Genomic DNA, 19,836 nt, shown 5'->3' on the forward strand with positions numbered 1-19,836 from the left:
TCCCTTTTCAGTTATATTTAATTTAAACATAAAACGTCAAAGAAGATTGCTCTCTTTTCATGATCTCTTTGAAATCGGCCTTTAATACTAGGCCATAATATTTGTACTGTTAGATGGAAGTAATACACAGTATATTTTGGCCTGGAAGCTTTCATTATCTGTTTTGCAACGAATGTTGCTCACTTTTTTCTTTAATGCATCCTAATTTCTATGCTAAAGAAATTTCAATGTGATTCTTGCACAGATATATAGGAGGTTTTATTTATTTTTCTTATGTTAAAGGGCAGCAGTTGGTATGAATCAGACCTGACCGTGTTCCTTCTGGCAGAAAACAGCCTGTGCCAGAACTGCTGGAACTCTTGGGCTTTGAGAAGTTTAATTTATTGTCTTGAATAATAAACTGCTATTCAATCAACCCTGTGAAACAAAACATAAAACAGGCCGGTGCTTAAATCTTGAACAGGGACCAAAAGAGTTTTCCACAAAGGAAACAAAACTGGGAGAGGCATTTTATATTAAATAACATCAATTATTTTATTCTCCCTTTCTGTCTGCCTTCAGTATTAATTAGGAGTAACTGACAGTTAATACGCTCCAAGCTCTGCACGGTAAAATTGATTAGTATACTAAGATGGAAAAGAAGAACCAGTTTTTGATGAAAAATATCAGGTTTCAGAGCACTGCATGTGGCAGCTGTAAGGAAGGAAAAAGTGTGAAGATACTAACCCATCCAGGACACTCGGCTGGGCATTTGCCCAGTCCTGCTGACAAAACTGTCAATGCCACTACTTTTTGGTTCAGCAGGGCATTACTACCTCTTCATATTTGCTTGATGGTTTTTGTCCATTTTTACTATAATGCGCATGCTCCACTCAGTAGCTGTAGTCTGTAAACCTAAGTAGCTTACAGGACTACGGAAAATAGGTCGTAATTCATTCTGCTGGCCTGCATGAGAGATGTAACACCTTGTGTTACTGATGTATCTTTTTATCTCAAAACACTCTGGGACTCAGATTCAGTTTTCCGTGTGAAAAGATGTCTAAGAAAGTTGTGACTGCTATTGTTTTTTAAAAATATATATATTATTTTCTTTAAAATTATCTTATTTATTTCCCAGGCTTTACTTTGGAAAATAAAAACCTGTCTTGAAGTATAAAGTATCAGTTATTAAAAAAAGAACCAAACAAACAAGACAAAAAAAATAATTTAATAATGTTGCTCTGATTGTTTCTCTTTTTTTATTCCAAGGAACTCTATTCATAGTCTAATGAAAGCATTTCCAAATTCGACCGTCTTTGAAATATTTTGGTATTTTGACTTTCTTTCACGTTTTGCAAATAATTCTGTGCCCGCTAGTTGTAAATGACATTAATATAATTCTGCTTTGTGTCTACTCACACAGACTACGAGGCTTATTACAGGGTGGTTAACCATGGCAAATCAATAGGATACAATTCGGTATGGAATGTCTTCTAAAGTATAAAATCCCTGGTATTACAAAAAAGCTAAGCACTATCAGAAGCTATGCACAAACCAGATCATATCGTTAATTTGAAATCCCAGTTAGCTGATACCACCAGAGCTGCGCACGCCTGCCTTTTCCCTTCGCTACGGAAAGAGCTGTACTTCAAAATTAAATTTTAACGATCACTAAGATACTGCGCTTGGCAGATTAGTGTCCCTCCTTGCTGGAGACAGGCAAGACAGGTGTTTCAGCGTGACGGTGGGAGGACGCGGGTGGCACGACGCGATCCTACCTTCTTGCAACATGTAGGGCTGCCAGGAGCAGCGAGCTGGTGCGGAGGAAGCGCGGCCAGGAGCCGATGTCAGTGTTGCGCACGTGCCTCCCGGTAACATCCCACTGACATTCTACCTGCTCTCTGTGCCCCGACAATTTACAAGCTCCCTTCCAGAAAGTTACAACTTTAGGAATGAAAAAAAAAAACAAACCAAACCCCAAACAGCCCACCCGAAATGGAGGACTGGACGGCGGATCACGTGGCTGCTGGGAGCCAGTCTTGTTGCATTACACGCAGCAAGTGTGGATGGCAAAGAATATCGGTTGATGTTTATGCCATATGTTCTCAGTCTCTTCACGTATCAGCACCAAAATCCTGCTTCTGCACAGTGTAATGCCACGGGATCCTGCTGGGGAGAGGGTTACAGTCTAATTAGGCGAACTGTGGAAAAAATGCGGCACACTAACGAAGACCGAGAGGGACTGACTTTCACAGAGCGAGCCCCTGCTCTGGAAGGAAACAAGCACTACCCCGGCTAAAATTCTAACAATTTCTTAAAAAACCACAATGTATTTGAGTGCGTATAAGTCCTGAGCTATTTGTCTGTGTTCAGACTTGCCGCCTCCCAAGGACAGTTGAGGTTTTGAAGAAAGACACTGATTTTATTTGGGCTAATGTTATTGCTAAAGTCAGCTACCTGCCTTCTCGGAAACGGTCAACAGAAAGGAAATTCATCGTCCAGCGCTCAGTCACTGCCCCAAATGCATACGAACGCTGACCTGCGCAACAGGCTCTGCTGGGACTCTAAGTAAGGGCAAGAGGCAACGCAAAACCTGCACATCCTTAATGCGGTAATTGATGAGTTATCTCAGCAGGTATCCCCGGTGGATGATCCATCCCCGTTACACCAAGGCTTTTCAAGATCAAGTTTTGCACCCTCCGAGGCCAAAATATTTTGTACTTTACCTCTGGATGTCAAAATTATTGACCTTTTCTGTATGTCACATTACACAAAAATCGCTGTTTTCCTGTCCCTGCTTCTAACGTACCACAGTGTATATGTCAATTAAGAAATAAATGAGCTGTTCTTCTACATCCAAAGAACAAAATAAGCCAAATATTCCTATTTTTGCCTAGGGTATATTAGCTCCTTCAGCCCATCAGTCCACTATCCCTACAGCTGTTTAGCTGGGACACAGCAAGAGCTTCTTAAACGTTCTTTTTGCAATTAACAGCATTAATCTGGAAATCTTTTGCAGTAGCAGTGGCATTCTACACGTGATGTGATCCTTCTGTGGAAGTTGCTGTTTCCAAAACTACTTTGCACTAAGACAAACCACAAACTAACTTGGCCTATGAATACACACCTCTTACCTTTAAAAGAAAAATTGTGATTGTGCAATGCTTTACACTTACTCAAAGTGGAGCCCGGAAGGGTCTCTATCCACAGTTTCTAATGTTCTTTCTTGCCTTCTTTCTTTCTTTACATGCCACATGACAGCGCTCTCCCCACCTCTCCAAAGGAAAAACCTACTATTCAAGTTTCTGGCTTTTCTCCAAATAAAAAAGCCCCATCTTTAAGAGATGACAAAGACTGTGACTGAAAGGGGAAAGGCGCCTAACAGGTGGTCCGTTCCTTCACACATGCGACTCCCATCAGGAAACAGCGGAAAATTCTGGGGAAGGAGAAGGAATTAGTAAAACCTACGGGGCTTTTCTACAGCCTGTCACTTCTCCCCCCAGCACGGACACCCTCACGCTCTCCTCTACATCTGCATTACATTAAACAGGATGAAGAAACACAAACCAATTTTCACTTGAATCTGAAGTCTCCATTTCACGTCACCCTCAGGACAATCATGTGAAACACATATGGCGAGCTCAGCCTGGGAACCGCATTGAGACCTTTCTGGCCAGGAGCAGAGCTAATCCTCACCGCTGCCTGCATATGGCTTGTGACTGAACGCTGCCGGTTCCTCCCTGCCTGCAGCTGCCGGCCCAATCGGCGGCACGGGCAGGGCTGGCCAACTGGACTGTGTCAGCAGATGGACTTACATTTTTTCCACTGAGTTGGAGCGGACCAATGATGAAGGAAAGTGTGGCGAGCAAGACAGGCGATTTGATTTCAGAAAACGCTACCTAGCATGCAGGCTGCACGCTCGCTGATCTCTCCGGAGAGGAAAAAGATTCACACTCTCAGCTCTACGGTTTTCCCTAACCTGCATTTTCATCTGTCATCAGATACTCGTGTTTCTCTTCACAGCCAGGGAAAGAACTTGCCCCAAAACGACAGCGTTCCAGGCAACCTGGCAAATCTCATCCCTGTGGTATGTCCTTACCTCATCTATCTGCTGAGCTGAGGAAAAAAGAAAAAAAGCCAACCAAACAAAAAACCACCCTAGAAACAATCCAGCAGTTAGTCCTTTTCCTCCCTGAGGAAAGACCTGCCATTCAAAATAAATCAGTTAACATTCACTATAATGCGCTTTTCCAGTCTTTTTTTACCACCTTAATTAAAAGCGACCAAAAATAATGTTACTTTTGAAAGTAAATCCACTTGAGAGAGAGACAGTGAAGCCTCTCAACTGGCTAAAGTTCAGCTAGGAGCTTCTCCATCGCTTTCAAATAGGAATGATGTGCTAATCTCAATACCCACCTTGTACGCACATGCAAGGTCTCCCAACCACCTGTCACCCTCTCCTAAGGCACTACGATGCTTCCAGGGGCTGGTGAGACTAGAAAGACTCACTGGCAGTCTTTGAGTATTGGTCGGGGTAAGGAGGAAAAAAAAAACAAACCAACATTCAGACGACTTGCATCATAAAAAAAAAAACCAAAGATGAAGTAATGCAGCTGAGAACAAATTTAACTGAGCAAGTGGCACACGTGGAGAGAAATTGTTGAGTCAAAGACAATCACGTATCTGATGAGGAGCTGTAAGTCCTGTGGTGCAGCTTTTCAAGAAATTTTGGTCTCTTAACACTCTGCTTGGGGATTGTTTAGGCATGACTTTCTAATTCAGAGATCAATCTTTTTCATATAAACTGCCTAGCATAATCTCTGGACTCTGATATACCTTAATGCATTAAAAATCTCTTTTTATTACAGCAAGCACAAAAAATTTCAGATTCTGCCCCTATATCCGGAGCTTCTGGATCATAGTATTACTGTTACAAAAAACATCAATACGTCATTTGGAAAACATCCTGAAAGGTCAGATGCATCAACTGAAGCCAAGCAGGGATGTGACGGATCAATTTGAATATTTAAACAGCAGAATTAAAAAAAAAGAAAAATGGACAGAGATCTCCAGATACGGGAGCATCCCCACTTGGAGAAGATTGTTGAATAAATGACACATCCTGATGTCTGGATGGAACACAAGCCTGAAAATCTGCTGGCATAAACCACCATCTACAGGGTGGGGGTTGGAAGAAGCTTATCTCCATATTTCACAAAAATGAGCTTTATAGTCATGCTTTCTGTAATACCCTAAGAAATGAGAGCTGGCAGACAGACAGAATTGTGGTTGAATCTGCTATAAGAATTCCTGTATTTCTATAACAATCAAATAAGTTCTTTTAAAGGAGTTTGCTACATCCCCCTCAACTTTTATAACATTTGCAGTAAAGCAGAGCAGTGTTTTCTTCCCTCAAGAAAGAAGAGATAAAGAAGCTGTCTTCACAGTTCCTGCAGAAAACTTCACATGTATTTTTTCTTTTACCTGCAGCCAGTCACTCCTCCTGAGGTCTCATCCAGCTCCACATAGTAATTTTAAAATAAATGATTAAAAAAATCCAGCTACAATTCTTTTTGCAGCCACCACTACAGCCTGATTTGGCCAGAACAGCAAACCAGCTTCCTTACTGTGACTGGAATCAGGCAACTTCACCTACAGCTTCTCTATGACAGACAGAAAAACTGAACGTCTGTCTTACATATCTGTATCTCAACTAATAAATACCAGAAATACTCCACAGAACTGTGATTCCAAAATTTTTGGGTGCCTGGACATCGACATTTTTGGAGCACCACTAGCAAACCCATTCAAACTTCGTACTTTTTAACACTGCATCAAGAAACAGTGACGAACCTTACCAGTGTCTTCTAGGATTACGGGTGCAACTGTTGTTAGATATTAAAACAGGCCCATATCAGCATTTCTAACTTTTTTTTTTTTTTTTTTAAAGTTGCTCAAGTGTCTGTAGAGAGCAAGGCTTCCAAGACTGGCAGCATCAAATCTAACTGCCAACATAAACTATCCAGACCACAGCGTAGTGCTGCTGGCAGGGTCAGGGTCACTCCTGCTCCCTGGCATCAGACCTGCTGGGATGAGATGTTAAACCTGGCTTTGGGAGGCTGAAAGCACCCGCTGAGTGTCACGGGATGAGACGTCTGTGTTAGAGCTCAGGTCAGACTCGATTGTTTAATGGTCCTTTCTAGTCAAGAAAACCTCTGCCGAGCTGAGGTGACAAGCAAGTGCAGACCTCCGAATGCCCAGAAGGAACCACGCAGGACTTGCTCATGTGTTCACCATCCACGCTTGCTCTGTAGCTGGTTCAACTACTGTGCTAATCAAATACTTTAACACAAGTATTTTAGCTCCATAGAAAATATGATTTAGCAGAAAAAATAAACATGACCACTAAATCCCCAGTCACTCACGTGTGCAACGTGGGCTGAAGACCTTTCACTGCAGAGAAATGCTGGCCTCCCGTGCTACTGCTGGACGGTTCCCATCTACAGGCAGAGGACGGTTACTTGCTTTAATGTTGTTTTTCCTATTTTTCTGTCATTCCTACTGGGTTTTGTATTGTACTGCACAGTGAATGCAGTGGTTCATTATCACACAGGGAAACAATCTGGTGGATGGGACAGCAACTGAAGATAGTGTGTTAAGCACAATTATAAAGAGGTCTTGAGCAGTTTCCATAGGTGCTTGTTTTTGAATTATCTAATGTATTATCTAAAATCCTCCAGCACAACAGATCGGTCTTGAAGTCTCTTATCAGATTTAGTAAGCCTTCAGTCAGGTCTTCTGGCTGTGACCTGCCCTGTGGTCCCTGTGTCAGCAATACTCTCAGATGCTTTCGCCCCCTGATTTGTCTAGTGAAGGCAAAGCTGTTATCTCCGTTTCTGGAGTGGGTTCCTTTGCATCATGGGAGTTCAAAAGAAAATAATTGACACAATAAGCTCTGCTGCCCACTCCAGCATTAGGATATGGATAACTTAAAGAGGGCTACCTACATGTCATTGATGAAAACTCAGTATCAAAGCAATTAGTTGGGTTTTGTCCCATTCAGCCATACATCTGGAAGAGGACATGGCCAGTCAGGCCCTCACTAACACAGCATGGTGTTTCCTGCAAGACCTCTTGCACCTGCTCAGCTATTTTCACCTAATGCAACATGCAGACTTTGTACAAAGAGTAAGTACTGCAGAGCTGTCATTAATCTGCAGCACAGGAAAAATTCATGACTTTTCTAGGAATGAGTGTGGCTGAACACATGGAGCTACAACAGCCCAGCTCTTCAGTAGCGTTGTCAGGAGTGTGCAGAGACATGCAAAAAAGCTCTTTCCCTGGCTTGTATGTCAGTCTTGGGGGTGCGACGGAGACAGCCAGCCCTAAGTGCCATCTGCCACGCTACATGTGAGCATCACACTCTGCTGCCCCTGTGCGTGCCTGGCTGGATTACCCAATGTCAACAAGATAGTTACACCCTTCCCTATATGGGCACATGTGGGGTGTCCAACTCCATACGCACCACAGGGGAGGGACTAGGGGGGACGGGATGGACAAAGCACACACTCGAGGCCTTGGGAAGCAACATCAATCAATTTGACTCTTGAAACGGGATCAGAATCCCTGGGAACAGAGCCAGCGGCTTTCCCTGGGGCAGCGTCAGACATAATGAGTAGATTTTGAACTGAATAAAAGACTCCCAATAGCAAGGCGTAAGATGGCCCAGAGCTTCAGGGCTTCCAGCCTTTTTGGTTCCTCATCTCCCATTCTCTCTAGGGTTTTGCACAGCTGGCATGGTGAATACTGTGGCACTTGAGCATCAGAAAGTCATGCTGAGGAGGAAAGGCTCAACGATCTGCCCAGTTTGGAGCATCTCCAGGTGCATTTATCACTGGCACCATGAAGGCAGGAGACAGTAGGGAGCAAAGCCAGATTGCATTGGGTGCTTCCCCTGTCCTGTGCATGCCACATTCGCTCTGGGGATGGCTGCTGACCCAGAGCATGAGTGAGGACATGCCAACAGCCCTCCTGGCCTCCTGATCTCCAAGGAGAGAAGGGGGACAAGCAACACCAAGTGTATAAACAGATCATGCAGCGGAGTGCATAGAAGTGTTTAAAATTAAGCTAAAGGCAGGCTCAAAGCTTCCCTAAGGTGGTAAGTCTGAGGGCTGAGCAGAAAATGAAAATGTCAACGAGAACCCAAGCAGGGTGGTTAGTTAGAATATATGTTCTTCCATCTGATACATACACCTTAAGAAAGGCACTACAGTATTTTCACATAAAGCAATTGAATTTAAATGTGAAATGCTGCATGAAAATCACAGGAATAAGCCTGAGCTTTAAATATCAATACTGACATATAGGATGAGCCATTTTAATAACATCCCCACTCTGCTTCTCCCCAGGAAAACATGCTGATACAGGCTGGGAAATCTGAGGAGCAGCTCATGTGATGCAGACTTCTGACATTCCCCCAGACGTGACTAAGCTTAAACAAGTGGCATTATCTGGTGCATTTGAAAGCAAGATGTGAACAACATGATCATGGGGCTTTTTTTGGTATCACACAAAGTGTCCCCATTTGGATGGGGTTTGTGAAGTAAAGGATATTACGAATGACTTAAAATTTGCCTGCGGCTTTCATAGTCTTGCCAGCCTGAACTTAGAAGAGAGTGCTGAGAGTTAACAACATGAACGTAAAGAACAGTAGTTCTGTGAAAATGCCTATAATTGAGCTGACACCATATACCATGACAAAAATATCTACAATTCCTATTACAGAAAACACAACCTTATCTAGAAATAGAGACTAAAGTGAGTACTCTTAGTTATTTTTGCAAGTTTAACATCATTACAAATACATTGATATTTAAAGTCTGCTGCTTCCAAATGTAGAATTAAATAGTGGCTCATCACAAATACTATTTCCCAGTCATGAAGCTGAACACATAAATAAGCTTTGTATTAACTGAAAAGTGAATAAAAGGAAATGAAAATAAATATATAATGTGAAGCCCAGCTGCTGTTACCCTGATGTGTGTGCACAGCTCAGGAACACCAAGCTCCAACAGCACTTAAACCTCTGTGCAAGCACACCCTAAAAACTCACCATGTACTGCCTGGAGCTCCTGCATGGCAGTTTCTCTTGTCCTTAGCACGTGATTTTGTTCTATACTCGTAGGGACTTTAAAAAATATATAATTCTTGAGATTACAAATTAAAACTTCTGCTTTTAATGAAATTAGAGCAAAAAGGTCACCATCCTGGTTAAAAACAGAAGGCCAAATCTGAGTTCTGGGCACCAGAATAATTCCTTTAACAACAACAAAGCAATGACACCAGCGAAACCCCTCAACCTCTCTCGGTAGCTATTGCAGAGGTAGTAGCTACCTTCCTATATCTGATGTAATCAGAAAGTTCATTATTTTCTTATTGGTGGGGCTTTTTGTTTGGTTGGGTTTTTTGGTATTTCACTGCATTTAGACCATAAAATCAGAAGGAGCCTTTTCGCTTTCTGGTTGAACTTCTGCACAGAAAAGAACAACTTGAGGTTCAAAAGTCTTACCTGCAACTACAAACCTGTTGTAATGCATTATATCTTTTCATTGGTTATAATCGTTTTTTAAAAGATTTTTCAAAATATGTATGGTGTGGAGTTAAACACAGCATCTTGAAATACAAACCAATGCATTTTTTCCATGTAAAGAAACTTGTCATTTCTAATCTTTCCTACGTAGACATTTGCATTTAGCTCAGCAACTAATCGAGATGCTCACTGGCTGATACTGCCACCCAATGGCTTTTTAGTCATTACCAGCTTCTAAAAAAAAAAAAAAAAAAAAAAAAAAAAAAAAAGCAGATGTAATGTGGAACCAGTTCTGCTTCTGCTATGGGAACAGAAAGTGCCTGTGCAGGACACTTCCACTAAAGAGACCTTATGAAAAATGACTACATAAATACATGCTGAAACTACTCATTTGAGGAAGGTGGAAATGGAGCAAGTTCTCAGAATTTCAGCTGAATATTCTTACTATCATCTCCAGCAAGAAACACGTGTGAGCGATTCAACTCGCGTGGACACCAGCTCCTGCACCCAGTACTCAGCCAGGCACTTCTGAAGATGTTCCCTCACTGCAGAAAAATAGATGAACAGCCCCTTTCTCCTTCGCCTTGCATCCCAGCCCCTGATCAGTAACAGGAGCTGCATCTGGGCAATTTTTTCCCCAGACATTTAAGAACCAACCCAGATTTTCAGATGGAGAAATTCAGTGCTCAGGTTACACAGCAAGAGAATACTTATTCCCAGGTGCTGTGACAGGCGCTGGGTATCGGACGGGGGAAGCTGTGTGGATAGTACTCCCCAAAACTCTGCAGGTAGCTGTAAGTCTGGCTGCTCAAGAGATTGGCCCTCAAGAGATTTTAATTCAGGGAAGGGAAAAGGATCCAACAAGTTATCTTGTGATCTCTGAATGTGTATCTATGTAGAGAAAGCAAAAGGGCCTTCAGGAAGAGAAGCAAAAGGAATTAAAAGGCCAAGATTGAGAAGAAGTAGAAAACTCTGGCTCCATTCCTGCAGTCAAGTCAACAAGAGATTTCTTTGCCCACGGGTAGAGGGGACCCCACGGCGGAAAAAGCACTATAAAGCTTCCTGCGAGGAAGGAGCCAGGGGTTTGTCATCACCCACCCGGCGCACGCCTTGGGTTTGCCTTTGCGTAACAGGGGGGTTCTCTCTCCAGTTCCAAGCGGTCCTAAAAATGTCTCTCCATCTTAGGTCGTGACAGCTTGACCGCGTTTGCGGGCACTATGTCCCTCGCTGCCGGGGAGGGCTGGACGGCTGCACCACAGCCCTCACCAGGACAAATCTCAGAGCAACACCAGCCTTGAACTGCTCCTGCCTCACAGCCGAACACCAACACCCATCAGCAACATGGGACAAACCCCTGTGAGCTATGGTGAAACCTGCAGGGAGCAGGACTCCAACCAGAGAAACAAGTGATTATGTTTTTCTCCGAAAGGCCGCAAAGGGCTACATGCAGTACAGATATGATTCTGCATTATTATACGTGCTACAACGTCCCAATGATTTCACTTCAATATAATAATTCAATTCAAAAAGCACTGTACTGCCTAGTAACCAATTCTTTTTGTAATTTTTTTATTAACAAACCTGATCCTGCTTTATTTTCTCACTCTACATACGGTTATGATGACAAACATTTTCATGTGCATTTGCTGTGTCGGAAGCTGTAGCAAAATAATTCCCTTCAATATAGCAGCAAATTACTTTCCACATGCAAATTATTAGTAGTAAAAAAAATTTTCTTTTGGAAAAAATATTGTAAGTACTCTATTCTGTACTCACAGGAGTTGAAGACATCCACAAGGAAATCACTGAGATAACAGGGGGGCTACAAGTGGTCTTACTGCTGTGATGGGTGCAAGGCATCCTGCTCTCCAAACTGGCACTCGGTGAGTGGAGGTGGAACAACCACTAGATGGGGATGTCTGGCTTCAGAATGTAACAAACCCAAGGGGAACTCAGTCACCCTCTGCTATAAAGCTTTTTCAGACTACGCGGAGAAAGAGGAAAGCGCCCATGCACTTGCCTTCTCCTTGTCTTTCTCCGGATCGAGTGAAAGACCCATGAATTGATTCATACTGTGCAAGGGATAGATAAACAGTATGAGAGAAAACAGGTAGAAAACAGTGTCAAGTCAGTGTGCATATTCCCAAACTGGCCTGAAAATAGTTTCAACAAATATCCAGATGAGACCAAATTGCTGGTGCATCTCCCCTGATCTCCTGGCAGGTTCTCACGCTTCTGACCATCTCTCTTCTCTGACAAGGTACCTTTTGCGGCTTCACCTGCTCTTGGGTCCTCCTCTTGTCTGCTTGCCCTCTCTTCCACCCTGCTAATTTTATCGGTCCTCTCCTCTCCCCTCCAGCATCTAGTGGCCAAATTTTGCTGCTTCTCTAGCCATGTCTTTTTCCTTTCAGGTTACAGCTAGAAAGAACTCCAGCATGCATCTCCTGTCTCAATTAATGGGACACCCACCCCTTCATAACATTTGCACAGCCCCCAGCCCCTTCAACCCATGACAGAGCACCTGCACATATGTTCCCCTTCTTCAAATGGTTCTGTAGGTCCCAGGGCATGCAGGCTGTGTTCTTAGTCCTCACCTTCAAACTCTTCACAGCGCTGGCAATGCTCTTTTCCTTCCCGCTTTATCAACTTTGGGGCCCACCTGCTCACTTGTCCCTCTTGCTCCTCATGAGCACCACTCCCTCTGCATTGAAATCTAAGGTTCCTTTTCCCTTCATCTTCAAATCCTCTCTTCCAATATTTCCCTTCCCTCCAGTGCCTAAAACCAAGTGGCCAAATAATCACGAACAGAGAAGTAGAGCAGTGAGGAACTACTCAGAGATACGTAAAATATTTCACACATTATTTAAGAATTCTAGTATATGTCAAGAGGAGGATGCACACCAAAGTCAGATGCTTTCTGTGCACTCATCTTTACATATTGTTGGTCTTAGCTTGTAATTGCAGGAGAATCTGATTACACCTTCCCGTAGATGTAGACAATCATATGCAGGAATGACACATACCTGAACATAATTACTTTCTTTGAGAAAGCACGTGAGAAGTTCACAACAGCTTTTCATACACTTAAGAACAAACCCACAGAAGACACCTGGGGAACCCTGTTAGAAATACAGACAGATTTGGGGGTGTTTCAAACAAACTGGATCTTCCTTTTTTTCCAGTTGAACACTATTTACTCACATAGAAACTTTCTAACTGATATTTGTATGCACTGAAAAAAGACATCAAATCTTTTAAACTTTTCATGGATTGTTTTTCTTTATCACAAGGTAAAAGATTACAAACAAAACATCACTGTTTATTGCTCTGAAAGTAGCTGGGCATCTCCTTTTAAAACACTGTTGTATAAGAGTAAAAAGTTGTAAAAAATGAAGAAAAATTGTTATAAAAAAAGTTTCCCTCAATGTGCAAAATCTTAGATTTATTTCTAAAGCCATGTTTCAGAGATGACACGTATTTGGTCAGGTTTTCAAAATCTGAGAAAACAGAGAAAAAGAAATAGTTCATATCCAATATGTTTTGTAATGGCTTTCAACTTACTGGAAAGTAAAGGTAAATACAGAAAGCACTGCAGGCTGTATTTGTGATCTACCATTCATCTCAGCCAAAGATATAATATTTATTGATCTTGGCAGTACAGACTCAGCCTCCATTGGGAATTTGCTGTAACATATTTGAGATCTGAGAAGATGCTGTTAATGTTCACGTGGGAGCCTCAGTCCATTTACAATACAAGATCTAGTCCAAAATTTGCTCATCAACATGTCATACCACAGTGATAGATTTTTCAATATAATTTAAAATATATTTACATAAAGAAAGATCTCATTTTAATCTACTTCTCAAACACATATTCAAAATAAACTGCAAGACAAAGTCACTGTATAAACTGATCAAGACCCAGTTGGGATACCCTAAATTGCTCCCCTAGCTTGTTTTCAACCACAGGCACTGGCTGCAATTCTAAAACTTCCATACATTCGGGCTGGTAAACATTGAGACAGGCTCATTCCAGACTCACACACCGTACATCTGACTGTAAAGGGGCATTTCACCATTTGCAAGGCACAGGGTTGCCCCACGCTCTAGTCCTGCTCAGCGCTCTGTGCAGTCAATTATGCTGTGGAATTCCTTCCCATCAGGCATGAAGAAAATAATTCAGCGCATTATGCTTAAGCATACCAGTATCTGGGTGGGCACTCCGATTTATTAAAAGAATAACTACATGTGAGCATCAGAAAAGACTTTAACTACAGCTCCATGAAAGATCCTGTGCAGAGATCTCTTGAGGAGCTGCGGACAATACTCCCAAAAGGAAACCCGAGACCATCCTCGGAATTACAACATCATCCACTACAGCAAGGAAGCATAAAACAGCTCATTAGCAGCCCTATCGAGTGACAGACCTAAAGCCAGCTCCACAGTTGCCCACACCTGTCTGCCTATAGCGCCTGCCAAAAAGCCAAATACCATTGGGGAAAGAATCCTTGTCCCTCTTCTACATCTGGATGTTGCAACCCCAACATGCTCCAGGGAACTGCAGGTTTTACAGCAGGAGGGTGCACAGCTAGGGAGAAAAGATGAGCAGATGCTGTAAGATCCCTCCCCTCAGATAAATGCATTTCACGCTACTGCGTTTCGAATGTGAAAACCCAAAATGCCATTAAAAATATCTGTCAGTCTTAAGTAGCACTATTTTAAGTAGCACAATTTTAAGTAGTCCAGCAACAGTTACACAGTGGTATTTCTAGCACTTCTTGCTCACTTATAACCTGAAAATGCATGAGCCCTACTATTATCTTAGGAACATATTTACACTAGGCACCCTGCGTAGTTCCTTTGACAGACTAGGAGCAAACTGTATTAATAACATAATAGTTACTGTATAGTTACACACTGAACTCCAATACTGCAGAAAAGAGTCTTAAGTATGATAAAGCTGAGCAGACCTCTTAAAAGTGAGCCAGAAAATCTAGCTTTCCACACCATCCTTCATAATGATCTGAATACTTCATTAGTCTCCCAGGATCTGTTTTCTAGAAACAGTGGGATTTTTTTTTTTTTTTAACATGTTTTACATACAGGCTTCAGGAGTGATCTATCGAGAAATTTGATAATGAATTAAGAGAAATTAAACTAACATCTGACATGTGCACGCAAGTATCCATCGCTTTCAGTGACTGATTTTTCCTGGGCTACAAAGAGCACCCTTACATCATACGACACTCTATAGAAGATGGGAACAGCCTCAGTTAGAAACCGGACACTTTTATCCTTGTGGATATCTTCTCTAATTGTAGCAAACTGCTGGATAAATGATTACACTAGATGGTAGAAAGGGTAAGAAGAGAAAGATGTGATTTTTTTTTTTCCAGACAATTTAATAAGAAATTTTACCTCTCTGTAACAGTGTCTTGGAAGTGTGAAAAAGGACTCTCAATGTCGACACTGTGTTTGTTTTCCTTCCTGATATAATCCTTACAGTAAAGGATGGAAAACTAGATGCAGGAGAGCTGTAGTAATACACAGATGTAGTAAGACGAGCACCACAAATCCTATACAGCAGAATAATATTAACCAAGGGAAAATTAAGACTCCTCACTCCATCAAAACGCTGCGAGGCACCACACCGAGTCATTTGCAAGCATACATAGAAGAATTTTTCAGAAGAAATTACAATATTGCAAGAAGCAAAAAGTGGAAGAACCCTTCGTGATTCTTCCCTAAACTATTCTTGCCCTTCCACTGCAAGAATATAAACATATGGGTTTGGTTTTTTCCTATATATTGAACTAGAGTTTAAGTTTTGATCCCAAATAAAGTTGCGCTTAAATAGGTGAAAACATGTGAAAAGAAGGCTCGGGGCTTCTGTGCTTGGGAGAGAAAAGGATTTCACAACAGCCTGAGTTCCTCAATCATTTCACTGCTACTTTCCCCATTGCCTAGAATTGCCTTAAAGCCACCTATGCATGGTCTTGAAGATGCATTAATACTGGAGGACCATTTCACCTCTCTCTTTCGATTACAAGGACTTGTCTAGCAAAAATTTGAAGCACAATAAAGATCTCAAAAGGAAATTCTGAATGGCAGCACCCACACCCAAACACCCGCTTGCTTCTCTCTGCTGGCCGGCCACTGCAGCGAGCTGGTATGGATTCAGCAGTTGGCACAGGCACCCTAACTGGCCGCTGCATCTTCCAAATTTTGGAACAAGCCTGCACTGACAGGAGGCAGGGCAGTGCCTGAGGCAGGTTTCAGGAGGGAGGCAGCTGGCCTGGGAGCAGCACAGGAATTCAGTAATCCAAAGGGCTGTGTTCCTGGCCCGTGCGAAGGGACCCACAGTCCCAGTTGGAGGATGCAAGCGCTCAGAAGCCTGTTCAGTTACGTACTAAGTAGAGATTTATGTTGCAATAACAAGTCACATATCACGGCAAAACGTGCGTGAGAGAAGTTCAAAAGGCTCTTTGTTACACATAGGAGGGCAGTAACTAAAAGGATTCTACTTTCTAGGTTTCCCCTCCCTGACATGGCATTGGGACACTTTTTAACTGTTTCTCACTCGGTGTTTTGCCTTTTACCTTAACAAACATGCAGAAATTTCAAGGAATCCCTACCTCTGGGAAAGACTCTATTTAGTAAGAAATCTGCTAAAAGATACCACCCACAGTAGGCTTTTTAAGATTACCTACCTTAGGAAGATAATAAAAATCAGATCCATTACAAACAGCTGTGGGTTCTTCCAGTGCTTGAAGGACCACATCTTTAAAGAAACCCCCAGAATCTGTAGCTGTAACCCCATGAGGGAGAGCCCAGGGTGGTACCTGGCCGCTCCGTCACGCACATGGTCATGGTCCAAAAGTTAATGCACCGGCTTCTGCACCATCACCCTGCAATTGCTGAAGCAGAACTTCAAAACCCCACTGTTTGGGATAACAACTTAAATCCTAACCCATATTCCCCTTCAAAGCAACACACACAAACCCAATTTATCATTTTTTTCTAATATGTGTTATGCATAACCAGTGTTCAGCTGCACAGTAGATGGCAGTAAATCTTCACTTGTCACAGTTAGAGACCCTCCGGCCTCCCTCCAGAACTGAAAGAATTTGTGAATACATTTATGGCATTCTTCAACATATCGTAGAAGTAAGCTCCCGCTTAGCTATACCTCTCTTGAGCTTTCTCATCAACCTTGTCCCTAGGTGCACACATACACGATTCTATCATTTCACACATGGTTCATTCTCAGAGCTCCTTTTTTACGGAAAAGCAATGGGATGTACATGCAGTTTAGCACTATCAGATGAAGACTGGTTTATTTCAGTGTAATATAATCCAAAAACGTATGAAACGTAAAACAGAGGATTCTTAATGACAGCTGTAAATGTGTTGACACACACAGGGTAAGGAAGGGAAAAAAACATACTTGGTGTTGCTGACAGCATGTCAAATAGCATTACCAGAAAGAGAAGCAAGCTGCAGCATGTGATTTGGATGACACTCTGGGACACAAAATTTTATCTTGATTTAGATTTTCTGCCACAGAAAAGCATCCTCTTCCTGCCAAGCCTTTGCAAAGCTCTGAACCTCAGCTAACTTCTCAAATGCTCATCATTTAACCTCTTCTACCAAAGTGGCTGTTTCAAATTTCAAAATGCTCCATGTCCCAGTTCTCAGAAGGTACATTGCTAAATCATTTTACACCTACAGATGTCAGCTCCTAGTAATTTACAGGACACGTGAAGCCATGAAAATTGAGCTAAGAAAATGGTTTTCATAGAGGGTTTGACCCAGCACACCGATTGGAAGAAGTATTTCCAGTTCTCTGCCTGGTCTTTGGATGAGAGCCCAAATGAACAAAGGTTTGCTAGACCAGCTTTTTGATCAAGTTTACTGTCAGTTAAGTGGCCATAATTCCAGTGAAATTGTACCATTCACGCCAGCGAGGAAGTCAGCCTTTTAAGTGCCTTCTCTTCATGGACTATCTAGCGTATGAATGAAGCTCATCTCCAAACATGCTGTTACACCTTGTTGTGTTTCAGAGACTTTTATAAAAACCAGTGAGAAACCACAAAATCATCTCTCTTTACATTGGATGATACTAATTAAACCAAATTAACATTGTACTAACTTGTAACAGCACACAGAAATCTGTTTTATATCACATCATTCTGATGGACTGCATTCCAAAATAATTTTGGTGCCAGCTCTCACATTCCCAAAAGTGCCTTAAAAACCACCTTGCAACCATCTGTAGAAATCTCGTAACTTGCATCCACCACTCGAGCACTGGCCCTCTGGGAATTTTGGGCTAGCATTCAAGATCGGTACCCTGGCATCTGCACAGGGCAGTGTGGAAGTGTGAAATCATAGGGACTCAAAACCCAACCAGAAATGTCTTCTGACCACGCTTCATTTATATGAAAGTCAGTCAAACCGCTACTGCAGTTGTTTCTCATGAGCAGCAGTTGAATTGCTTGCAAAAAGCAATTTGCCTGCAGCGTTGCAATTGCCTCTGCATTGCTCCAGGGTGTTGGGGCAGCAAGGACAGAGATTTGCGCCAGGACTCGCAAACAATACTGCCCTTGTGCTCTCTGTTCCAGCGTGGGCCTTAACGTGCAGTGACTGAAAATGCTTACAAATAAAACAAGTTCTCTTCAATTGAACAATGGTGTGGATTCATTTCTCTTGTAATTTTGAAGTACTCTGTACACATATTTGACCTTTTCTACTTTTTAAAAGACCCACCCAGGAGTTCCAGCAGCCATTTACCGCAGAAACAGAAGGGAAAGAAAAAGCTCTCCATTAACACTAGAATATTAACTGCTATGCAGATGGGCTGGGTGCAATGTAGTCTCTGGTCAAGTTTGATTTGCTTGAACCCAGAAAAAAAAGATAGGAGGAAATTATTAAGGGACTGGGAAAAGCTGTACATTTGGACAACCCACCTGATGCCAGCCAGGGCAACAACTGGTGAAGTTCTCGTAACAAGAAGTCTATCTTTGGAGCAGTGAAAGGGCTGAGCCCACTCAAAGTTGATATCAGTAGTATGCCTGCAGATAAAGTGAACTCTAGAAATGTTCTACAGAGACAAAGTTTTAAATACTGGAAGTTACTTTAAGAGGTTTTTTTCTTTTTCTTGATGCTTTTCAATGCATACAAAAGTGAGCAACTGAAATTAGGACAAATACCTCTTAGAAACTGTAGAAATGGAATAGAAATGAAAAGTCCCTGTCATGAAATATGCACATACACATGAATGTCTTTCTGTAAATATAAACAACTACAGATATAATACACACATGAAGAGACACATACACAAAATACTTTAAGAAGGTGACATTCTCAAAACTACGTTTATGTATGTAGAAGACCTGGTGTAGTTGCAGACAACGTAGCACTGGCTACCTTGGTCCTCCTAGGTAGCTTCACCCATTTTGTGATGTTCTCTAAAGGTCAGGGGACTTGCACCTTTACCATCTAAGCCTGCCCAACTTATGGTCTAAGCCACTCATCACCACTGTGTTAGATACCCTTGCCTTCTTTTCTTCCTTTAGATGTTCATAGCATTGCCAAAAGAAGAAAGAGGAAGAGCTTGCTTGAAGCCTACAAGTTAAGGCCTTATGAAGAAGTGGGGTGTGCAAAAGACCTCAAAATGTTTTCAAGAACTGTAATGAGAACATGGAAGTCGTACTTGTGAAAGGTCTCGGAGCTCTGAATTAAAACTCTGCCTGTTTGGTCTACCAATAGCAAATGCATCACTTTTGAGGCAATTTTAACCCAAGACTCCCATTCAGCTCAATGTAAATTGCTTTAGGTGAAACACAGAGGAACCTTGCTAACTGTGATCTGATGATTCACAGCTTACAAACATGTATCTCCATTCCCCGACGCTGAATTGAACACCCTACTAGGCCCACAAAATTAAGATTTCATTGTCAAATTTTTATAAAATCCCCTCACAAGACATTCCAGTATCTTCGAAGCAGCATTATCACCCATGGTTAGAGCTGAAAACTGGCCAAAGAGAAAGGTGTAATATACTTTAATTTAAAAAATAAAAAAAACCCCTTGTGGTTAACTGCTTATCCACTCATTCTTCCAGGCCACTGAAGCATGTGTTTAACGTTCAATGGGCTACTGACAGGTTTAAGCCAGTGGAGTAATTCAAATAACTACTTCTGTTGCTTCCAGTATAAGCAATACTGAAATACTTTGGTGGATTTAGGCCCCGGTCACTACAAGTC

General features: G+C 42.1%; 1 protein-coding gene across 7 annotated transcripts in view; it reads right to left on the minus strand.

Annotated features, from left to right (window-relative positions):
- Window positions 1-19,836, minus strand: part of RBM20 (RNA binding motif protein 20) — a 107,725-nt gene that overhangs the window by 38,049 nt on the left and 49,840 nt on the right. The window lies entirely within an intron of this gene.

The sequence above is a fragment of the Grus americana genome, chromosome 7, assembly GCF_028858705.1.
Source record: "Grus americana isolate bGruAme1 chromosome 7, bGruAme1.mat, whole genome shotgun sequence".
Lineage (NCBI taxonomy): Eukaryota > Metazoa > Chordata > Aves > Gruiformes > Gruidae > Grus > Grus americana.